Consider the following 8,895-nt stretch of genomic DNA (forward strand, 5'->3'; position numbering starts at 1 on the left):
AATAGGCCCACTGGTGAGAATCTTCGTTTTCTTGATATTGAGCCTCAAACCATACTGAAGACTGCAATACCTGACTTTCAATAGCAAGTGCTTCAGGTCCTCCTCAGTTTCAGCAAGCAGGGTTGATTTATTAACACCATTAAAGTATCAATTTATACAATAGAACAAATCATTTGTGCATGCAACAACAGGACTTTGCCTCCCAGACATACTGAACAAAAGAAGCTAGACACAAAAGCAGACATATTATGTGATTATACCTACAATTATAAAGGAGAGGTAAATAATTTAATGTGTTGGAGGTAAGACTAATGGTTGTTTTGGAGAAGGAAGAATTGATTCCAAAAGAGGAAAATTTTGGAAGAGATGGAAGCAGTCTAAAATTGATTGCTGTTGCCACCACTCAAGTTATGTTTGACAAGTTTCTTGTTGTTGTTGTTGTTGTTGTTGTTATGTGCCAAGGAGTCGCTTGCGACTCATAGTGACCCTATGTACAACAGCCCTAAATTCTGCTCTGTCCTGTGCCAATCGCACCGTCTCCGATACACCCATCCCAATTACCTCAGTCACTGACTCAATCCACCTCATAGAGGGCCTTCCCCTTCTGCGCTGTCACTCCACCCTCCCAAACATGATGTCCCTCTCCAAGGACGGGCCCCTCCTTACAACATGTCCAAAGTATGTTAGACAGAACCTCAGAATCCTTGCCTCCAAGGAGCCGCCCGGTTTGACCCTTTCCAGGATAAACCTGTTTATTTACCTAGAAGTCCATGGTAGCCTCAAAAACGCTGGTCTGTCTGATACTTCACTAAATCTGAACATTCACATTAAAACAGACTAAGAAGAAGGATTGGCCATCCACTTCTGAAATAGCAGGCCTCCGAAAACCCTATGTGTCTACCTATGTATAAGTTTCTCTATACTTTGTGTAAATTAAATTTAAGCTGCAATGCATTAAATTCTATTTTATTTTTAAAGTCTCAAGTTGTCTTCTTTAAAATACACTAAGCTAGTGTTTTTAAATGTTTGTAGACGGCAATTATTAAGTATGATACTTTGGGGTTTTTAGAACAAATAAAAGAATTTCAAAGAATCGGTTGCCCTAGAAGATGATGTTATTATTAATAGTTTTTGTTGCTCTTCTAGTGTGCCATTGAGTTAGAACTGACTTAGAGCTGACCCTCCAGCAGGTTCACAGAAGTAGTAAATTGCATGGAACGAGATTGCCCATCCTTCTCCCGTGCAGCAATCAGCGAATTTGAACCACATGCTTTTGAGATTGCAGCACAGCTTCTTACCACAAGACCACCAGAGCTTCTTAATAATAACCATAATCATCATACTAGATGCGTTCACAAAAGTTTTTAGATTACATAGCACTTGCAAAGATTATTTTGTAGCACTACAAAAAACCCCATAGGAAAGTCAAGCTTGATAGTACTAAAGGCATCTTTATACTTTAAAGAAACAAAGACCAAATTCATAATATAATGGCTAACCTCGTTTCAGATGCCTGTGGTTTGACTTCAGATTTTATATTAATTAAGTGAATAGACCTCTCATTCACAAAAGTAGTGATTAGAAATCTCCCTAATAGCTAGGTACTCCTTGATCCTTAATCTATAGGCGATATAGCTCTCTTTCTAAATCTAATGAAGAAACAATAGTAAGATATTTTAAAATTTTATTTCTTGTTTTTCAAAGCTGAAACCTCACTATAAAGCAATAGGTCTTAACTTACATTCTATGACAAAATCACCCAGAGAACTTAAAAACCTCTGGTTTCAAGATTTTATAATTGCCTTAATTAGCACTCAGGCCCCAGAGGCCTTTATATCTTTGCAGGTGATGTCAATATGCAGCTAAATGCATGCACATGCGCCAGTGTTGTAACCGATAAGAGATCTGGCATCATAACAAGAGCATCTCTGTCTTCCAATTTGAATTTAGAAGGTGTTTCTTTGCCTTTAATTCTTGGCCTATTTGTTTACTGACTCTAACTATCTCTCTATTGGTGGCTCTTTCTTCAGAATATTAATCAGAAACAGGTGTTGATTTTGTAGTTTCAGAAATATTCCTGCTCATTTCCTTCTTGTTTATTGAGCCTGCTTATAAGCTTCGCCTTCTCAAACCAAAGAAGGGGTCTTTATGAAGTCCTGTCCCTTATTTGGTGACAAAATTTACAACTTGAATGGGTTGGTCTTTACGGTCCACTTTTCTTTCTCATGGGGTCACTGGCTTGTTTAGAGTCCATTTTCTAGACTTAACTGCCTGTTTAGTGGCATCAGTGTATGCGTATCTAGCCAGACCCTGCGATTTGGAGTCTGTTCTTAGCTAGAGAAGTATGGCCAACTCTGCAGGTGCTAGCGAGAAGTTACAATGAAATTTCATTTATTTCACCTGTTCTACACACACACACACACACACACACACTGGGTCACCACGAATGGGAAAAAAGTTCTAAAAACAATTTCATCTAAGCTCGAGTCCTCCACTTTGGCCTCCATGTACATAGTAATCACTTGTTTAACATCTGTTATTATGGAGGTTGATGCCATAATTCCAAAAACCAGGGATGCAGAGACTAGTTTACAGCAAATATTTTTATGCTTCATTCAGAAGTACACAGTTTAGAGGGCTTATTCATTTTTTCAAGTAATATTCTGCTAATCTGTCCCAAACACAATATTTAATTCTTTATATCATGGTTTCTACAAAAAAAAGAGAATAGCTCATAGTCTTGGGATTTGAAGGAAAATAGCCATTACATTGATAATTTAACCAGCTTGTAAGATAAAATGAATCCATTTATCAATGAATGCATATCAGAATGAACTGATATATTAGTAGTGGTGTAGATTGTCGTCGAGTAGAGCACGACTCATAGTGACCCTATGACCACTTAAATGATTGTTAAATAACTTAGACAAAGTTAAAATCATAAAGTGCCTCACAGTTTCAACTGGACCTTGCTAAACAAGCTATTAGAGCACATCTCAAGCCAAAAAAAAAAAAAAGATAAAAAATAAACAAGAAGGCAAAAACTATTGCAATTAGAGTCAGGGAATATGCATATTACCCAAAAAGGAAAGTGTCATTACCTTAGAAAACTGACACATGCATTACGAATTACTTGTAAATACAACACAGCAATCAGGAGCAAAGATTTCAAAAACTACTATATAGCGTGGGAGAGACTGGAGAACATTATGTTGAGTGAACTAACTCAGTTTCATGGGGACAAATACTGCATAAGACCATTATTGTAAAAATAGAAAGATAACCGGTAAAATGTGCATGAGGGCCCAAGAGATGGGAACAGAGGGGTGAGAGTTGGTAGGGGGTAACATAGGGTTGTACAATTTGGTGGATGGCAGTGATGTAAAGGAAATGGGAAAGATGTGACAGAGACACAAACAGAAAAAAAAAAGATTAAAAAAAAATTACCTCTAAAGTAACCTAATTAACACCCAAGCAAGCTGAGACCTAGTGTGCAATCAGTGTGTTGGCAAACATCAATATGGAATGGGAACCTCAGTAACATCGTTCCATTGGTCCAAATATCACTCAGTTGGTCAGATTAAGAAGGAAGGAGACTGACTACACTAACTAACTAACTAACTAACTAACTAACTAACTAACTAACTAACTAATCCCCCTGAAGCTCAACGTCCTCGCTAATTCTTTCCTTCGAGAGTGACTAATTTCTCCTTCTGGAACATCTTGTCTAAAAGATCATTCTCCTTTGCTTTCACCTCCACTTTTGTGTCCTGACCTTCCTTATTGACAAGTCAGATATCCCTGAATGTGTTAATTAAGAGTTTGTGGAGCCCTGGGCACTGTAATGTCAAGTGGTTCTCTTAAGAGTCAAAGAAATTGCCATACACTCTATGGTACCTTCACAGTGGTGATGACCTTCTTGCCTCACAATTCTTTGTATAGGTGAAGGAAACCGAATCCAGAGTATTCACTACGTGGTAATATTTTGGTGCCAAAAATTAGGATTACGTACTGTTTGTGATCCATGTTGAATGTGATAACAGTATGGAATCAGGAAGGACTTTCATGAGAATGTAATGCTGGAAATAAGATCTGACAGTAAGTGAACTTTAAATGGGTGGATAAGCAGTGGGAGTGAGAAAAGAGGGGCATTTCATACACATTAATGCCAAAAGAAAACTGCCCTTCTGAGGAGAAAGAAGAAGACCTGTAACTTAAGCATAAATAAATAGAAATGAATCTTGAAATATTCATCTTAGACTTCAGACATAAGAAGCTAACAAAGCACTGTAAGATGAGAGATAAAATAATCAGATCTGTATATTTAAAAAAAAAATCACTGGCCTTGATGTCAAGTTTAGTTTTTGGGAATAGATGCTGAAAGAAAACTCAGAAGACCAATGAAAAGCTAATATGAGTAATAAGAGAACAGAGAATGGTGACAATCACAGTGAGGGAAAGAGTTATAAGAAATGCATTTGAAATAAAACAACTCTAAATGTGGTTAGAGATTACTTTCTTTGCTTGATTCATACTAATACTTGGGATTTGTATTAGACAAATCCAAAAGCATCAGTTTTTCTTCAGTCTTCCTTATTCACCATTCAACTTTTACATGCATATGAAGCAACTGAAAAATATCCTAGCTTAAGTCATATGATGTGTCAAATGTGAGTGAGAATGGTTACTCATGGTGGACAGTGTTCGGTGGAGCTCCCCAATTAAAAGAAGTTTGGAAGCAGGAGTGGCATCCACTTCTGAAATAGCTTGCCTCCAGAAACTCCAGAAACTTGTAGAAATGATGAAAGTTATACAAGCATTCAGGTCTTTCATTCGTGGGATCACTATGGGTCATCTACGACTCCATGGCACTTAACAACAAGTGGAAAAAAAACCCTTAATGTTTAAAGTTACCTTTTTTTTCTGTAGCACTTTAAAGAAACCCTATGCAGCAGATTTTGTCAATGCTATTGTTTTTGTGCTGCTGCTAAATGTTTTTTAGGAGATTCCAACTGATAGTGCTCTTATGTACAACACATAGAAAGCCTCTTTGATTCTTCACATTTCACAATCTCCACTGTACTTCATTCTCTTATTGCAGTGATAACACATTACTTGATTTCTTTATTGCTGCTCCAATTGATGCTGATTGTGGGTCTAAAATGAAGTCATTGACAATTTAATCTTTTCTACATCTATTATGATGCTTCTAGTGCAGTTTATTCTTCAGTGTGACTTCCCTAGCCATCATCTGACTCTGCCATGTAGATGGCTGGAAATAAGTGAATGGAAAATGATGTTAGCCTTTTCACAAGGGGGTTAGCGTCTACCAATCTACATGGGCATTGTCTTGTCTCACCAATCCATAAGGGTATTGGCTAATCTCACCATTAAATTGAGAAATCTAGTTGCAGGACAATGAGACCTTCCCCACTAGCGAAGAAGGAAAACCTCACTGCCAGGAAAAAAGCAAACAAGAAGGTCTACAAGACCTATAGTCAGAGAAGCCACAGCAGAGGAGATGAGACAGGACCTTGGATTGCTACATCACTGGAACCAGAGCTAAAGCCTTTGCCCGAATTATTTGAACAGCTGGGGGTGGTGTGCCAATATTGGCAGGACTGAGAACTGTGTAACATTCACCCAAAGTTATGAGGCTCAAGGCTGATGTGGCTGAGAGCACATTTTGGGGGCCATTCTGACTGTATTCTGTTACTAACCTGGATTATCGCCTTTTGACTTTTGGTTCTGTGTGGTTTGTGAGCTAGTGCATCTCAGTAGCGCAGTAAAATTGGTGTTGAGATGAGTAGAAAGAGGTTTGGGAGCATGGAGGACATGTCTAACTTCATGAAAATTGGGTTTTTGTTACTGATGCTGTTGACAGGGAGAGGTCTTTTTGTGAAGTTAGTAAAGATCAGACACAGCCTTCCCATGAAGCCCTTGCTCTTTTTGCAGGGCTTATAGCTTCAGTTATGAGGATTTTTTTTTTTTTTGCGTTGAGCTGTACTCCATAATTAAGGCTGTAACTTTTCATTTTCTTCAGTAAGTGTTCTAAGTCTTCCTCGCCACCAAGTTATATTGTGTTAACTACATAATATGGGTCCTTGATAAATCTTCCTCCCATTATGATGTCACTCTTTTCTTCATATAATTCAGTTTCTTAGATTATTTGCTCAGCATACAAATATAATAGACATGGTGAATGATATAATTCTGGCACAAGAATTTAAATATTTTAAACTATAATAAATCTCCTTGTTCTATTAAAAATATTCTTCTTGTTTCATTGCCATGTTCTAAATGAGCAGTTACATGTTCTGGGGCGCTTATTGTTCTCAAGATTGTCGATAATTTATTATGATTCACACATTTAAATAACTTTATATAGTTAGTAAAACACAAGTAAATGCCTTTACTTGTCTACTGTTAGCCAAGAGCCACCTAACATCAGCAAAGATATAATTTGTTTGTTCTCTGGCCTCTTCTGAATTCAGCTTGAATTTCTATCATTTTGCTGAAAGGTACTTGAGTCATTTTTTTTAAATCTTCAGCGAGAGTTCTTTTGCATGTGACATAGATGATACTGTTCGATAACTTTGCATTATATTGGATCAGCTTTTTTAAAAAAATTGTAGTGTTTGTGAAGAATATTAATTTATCATTGACGATCAAAAAGATGAACTAATCTTTAGAAGACTTGCAACTTAAATGAAGACTCTTTACAGGTAAGGATAGTGAGACTTCGTTGTTGTTGTTATTTGCCGTCGAGTCGCAGGCGACTCATAGCGACCCTATAAAGGAGAGTCCTCAACACTTGTGTGTCTTTCATCTTCTCTCCAAGTTCATAGGGTTTCCAGAGGCAATCTATTACGGAAGTGGATGCCACTCCTGCTTCCAAATGTATATTTTTAGGAGGGGTTAATCTCTGGAACGATCATTATGGTCATACAAGTGGACAGGTAAGAAGGGAAGTACTCTCAATAAAACGGATTAACGCGGTGACTGTAACAATGGATGTTAGCTTAGTAGAGATTGTGAAGATAGTACAGGATTGTACAGTCTTTTCTAGCATGCATGGAGCTGCTTTGAGTTAGAGTCAACTTGATGACCCCCAACCACCAACAATTAGATACAGGACTCATCAGTTGTTTCTACCTTGTCAGAATAGACGAAAATAAACTTCACTTTGTTGTTTTTTGCTATGGGGTTGCCTGTGACTCATAGTGACCCTATGTACAACAGCCCTAAATGAAACCTTGCTATATCCTGTGCCAATCTTATTGTCTCTGACACGCCTAACCCCAATACCCCAGTCACTGAATCAATCCATTTCTTTGAAGGTCTTCCTCTCCTGTGCTGTCCCTCCACCCTCCCAAGCATAATGTCCCTCTCCAAGAACTGGTCCCGCCTTGCAACATGTCCAAAGTGTGTCAGACGAAGCTTCAGAATCCTTGCCTCCAAGGAGCAGCCTAATTTAACCCTCTCCAGGATGAACCTGTCTGTTCTGCTAGCAGGCCATGATATATTCAACACTCTTCTCCAGCACCATAGCTCAAAGGCATCAATTTTCCTTCTGTCATTCCTAGTCATTGTCCAGCTTTTCGATGCATAGCAAGTAATTACAAAGACTATAGCCTAGATCAGGTGCATCTTAGTCTCCAGACTGACACCATTGCTCTTCAGTACTTTGGAGAGGTCTCTGACAGCAGTCTCTTCCAATGCAATACATATTTTAATTACATGGCTGCTGGTTCCAAAAGTGCTGATTGTGAAGCTAAGCAAACTAAAGCTGTTAACAATCTCAACCGTTTCACCATCCATTACAATGCTTCCAATTGATCCAGTGGTGAGAATATTTGTTTTCTTGATGTTGAACTTCAAACCATATTGAAGTCCTTGACCTTCTGAAACGAACACTTCAGATCCTCCTCAGTTTCAGCAAGCAGGGTTGTATCATCTGTGTAACACAGATTGTTGATGAGTTTTCCTCTGATCCTGATGCCACATTTCTCCTCATAGAGCCCAGCCTCCTGGGTAATCTGTTCTGTATATAGATTGAAAAGATATGGATACAGGACACATCCCTGGCTTATACTCTTCCCAGTTTTGAACCATGCAGTGTTTCCTTACTCTGTTCTGATGACTGCCTCCTGAAATGGAAAATTTCACTAGGATAAAACAAACTAAAAAGAAAAAAAGAGAAACCACAACTGATATATTTTAAAACAATTGACCATGAGATGTTTGTAAATCTCTGTATTCAGTGCTTAAGAGCTCTTTAAATTGGTTGGTTCCAGTCTCTAGGCATAAAATTTATGGCCATTTTTCTTTCAGCATGTGCAAGATGTATCTGTGCTCTATTTATCAAACACTACTGTATATCCAAATTGAAATTACTCCCATAAGGTAGATTGGTCAAACTCTTTATAGGATGCAGAATTATTTATTTCACGTGGACTATGAATAGGTCAAAAGAATACTCTTTTAGATAACTATATCATCAAAAATTTCAATGCTTTTTATTATTATAAATGCATGATCTTCCTATCTTATGAAAGATCTTCTTTATTTCAGTTTATCGTTACCAGCACTTCTCACTTTTCCTCAATATTCCAATTTTCCATACTGATTGGTTTCACAGCCTAGTAGCTAATCTTCTGTTAGTGAACAAACTAAGTGGATTGCATTGGTTAAGTGCCATAGAGTTCAGTAACTGCCTCTTACTATTTCCTAGCTGAAATAATAACAGATGGGTAGTCTTATAAATGAATTTGGAATATTTGACCTTCATCACATATTCTAATAGGCAATTCTCATGATTTCTGTAGAATGCTTTTCCACAGAGGTTGAAGAAGTAGGAACCATCTTAGCAATATAACTATTCAGTTCACTGGA

The sequence above is a fragment of the Elephantulus edwardii genome, unplaced genomic scaffold, assembly GCF_000299155.1.
Source record: "Elephantulus edwardii isolate Elephantulus edwardi_28Jun2011 unplaced genomic scaffold, EleEdw1.0 scaffold00052, whole genome shotgun sequence".
NCBI lineage: Eukaryota > Metazoa > Chordata > Mammalia > Macroscelidea > Macroscelididae > Elephantulus > Elephantulus edwardii.